A 2,742-nucleotide genomic window follows, 5' to 3' on the forward strand; every position below is an offset into this window, starting at 1 on the left:
TGTTTGCAGACTCATTGCACAGGCCCTGTGGTAGGAATAGAAAATGATCTCACACTTATTCAATCATCACAAATTATTATTCGTTATCACACAAACTTTGTCACACACACAAACACAAACCCACACACACACACACACACACACACACACACACACACACACACACACACACACACACACACACACACACACACACACACACTAATAGCTTGGCAGCACATTTACTGATAGTATGCTTGGAGAGTCAGGTGTGGGCAAACTAAGCTGTATCTGAGTCACCATCAAGGATGACCTCATGTCAGGGGTTTCCCAGTCAAAAGCTAAGGAGCTTAGCCACCTTGAGGACGATGACCTATTAAACAGCAAAAAGAGCTGATAAGCTGTCTCAGTGCCTGCCCTATATCCTAAGGCCAGTAAACTAAATAAACCATGCAAAACAAGATTTTCTAGATTGAACAATTAGTTTTTTCTTCCTATACAGTATTTTGGTTTTCTCTAGCTAGTAGACAATGTCTACAATAAAATAATTCTCACGAATTCTCCATAATTAAATGGGTGTTTATTCGGCAGACCAGAAAACATGATACCACCATCGTACAACTAAAAAATGTATTCAATCAACATGATTTATTCAGTCAATATATAATTGTCTGGTTCTGCAGAATAGTTGATGAATGGGTGTTTACTTGGATGGATGGATGGATGGATGGATGGATGGATGGATGGATGGATGGATGGATGGATGGATGGATGGATGGATGGATGGATGGATGGATGGATGGATGGATGGATGGATGGATAGATGGATGGATGGATGGATGGATGGATGGATGGATGGATGGATGGATGGATGGATGGATGGATGGATGGATGGATGGATGGATGGATGGAGGGATGGAGGGATTGATTGATGAGTAGATGGATATAGGGATGAGTGGAAGGAAATGACTGAGTGAGGTAACAGAGACAGTAAAATGGAGCAGAATGAATAACCTCTGGGCATAAACGCCACCAAAGCAAAACCAATTTTTGCAGTATTTCTCGGCTGTTTCGCCAGGACCAGGGTAAAGAGAAGACGACATCCCGAAAAATGAAATATTGGCGCTCTCTCACCTTAACACAATCATCTTTTGTCCTGAAACACCTGGTGCTTTGCAGGAACAAGGCAGTTCACAAGCACACCTGCTCATGCACACTACCTTTCTTATGTACGACTCTACCTTATAAGTCTCTTACTATTATTTATGACCATCGCATAACAATTATTGTTGGCTTGTAAGTGCATATTATCAAATTAAATTTGAGAAAGGGAGACAGATGGTGGAAGAATTCAATAGTAGAAAATGGAAACTGTCTTTATCCAAGAGTGCCCTTATACATGGGCACATGCTGGCAGAAACTCCTGCTTCTGCTGCGATCACTAACCGAGAGAAAATAGTGCCCACAAATGCCATTAAGACACACAACATTGTGCATTGTGATCTACAGATGGTCAATGCACTCAGTCAGTGTAGGGGCTGCTTTATATGCCACTATGAATTGGGTGGTAGCAAACACAGCTGGAGGAAGAGCAACAGAATCCATGTTATCAGTTGAGTGCTTTGCCTGGCTATGAGCCAGAGGGAATTGACCAAAAGAGACTGTTGTTGATGAGGAAGCAGTCATTGGATTGTTTTCGGGTTTACCACTGCCTAGTTAATTCATTACACTGTGTAGTACTTCTTCTCATGAAATGAAGTCACCCCCGCCCTCATGCCTCAACCCCTTTTACAAAGAAAACCTAAGTGGGATTTTTTAACACAAAAACCCAAAATCATTGAATTAGATTTGAGGGAACTGACGAAAAAATCTCAATTTCCTTGATATGCATTTAGCATAGATCTTAATAAATAGCAACATTTAGATGAAAATAAGAAATAAGAAATGTCTTCTTTAGGTGTGTCAGTCTGTGTACATTTGTGCACCAATGTGCATCAATGGATTGGGGAAATCTTATGTCTCTAGCTCACTGGCTCACTAAGCAATGGCAGATTGATCCCCTGTCTGTTGACAGTGCTGTTAGGAAGTGCACATCCTGTGCGTGTGTGTGTGTGTGTGTGTGTGTGTGTGTGTGTGTGTGTGTGTGTGTGTGTGTGTGTGTGTGTGTGTGTGTGTGTGTGTGTGTGTGTGTGTGTGTGTGTGTGTGTGATGTGTGTGTGTGTGTTTGTGTGTGTGTGTGTGTGTGTGTGTGTGTGTGTGTGTGTGTGTGTGTGTGTGGGGTGTGTGTGTGTGTGTGTGTGTGTGTGTGTGTGTGTGTGTGTGTGTGTGTGTGTGTGTGTGTGTGTGTGTGTGTGTGTGTGTGTGTGTGTGTGTGTGATTGTGATTCTTGTGTACATGTGTGCATGGGTCTTACACTGTTACCCTATACTGTGTTACACTCTTTAAACTTCACAGAGTATTTATTGAGGTTAATACCAAATAAATTATTCACGACAAATAGGCACATTCAATCTGCTGGGGACTGATTGTCCCCCAGAATTGTGGATTTTCAGGAATGTCCTTCTGCAGACACCTGCATTTCTAACTTGAGTCGGTTAGAAAGACAGAGCCAGGCAGACAAATAGACAAAGTGGGGAAAGCTAAACAGAAATAAGATGATGTTCAATTTCGGAAATGTTCTTGGACCAGTAAATGTGGTGACAGCAGCCAAGACCAAAGTGAGAGTGATTTCACTATCACACACACACGCACGTGCGCGCGTGC

Source organism: Gadus morhua, chromosome 14 (genome assembly GCF_902167405.1).
Source record: "Gadus morhua chromosome 14, gadMor3.0, whole genome shotgun sequence".
Lineage (NCBI taxonomy): Eukaryota > Metazoa > Chordata > Actinopteri > Gadiformes > Gadidae > Gadus > Gadus morhua.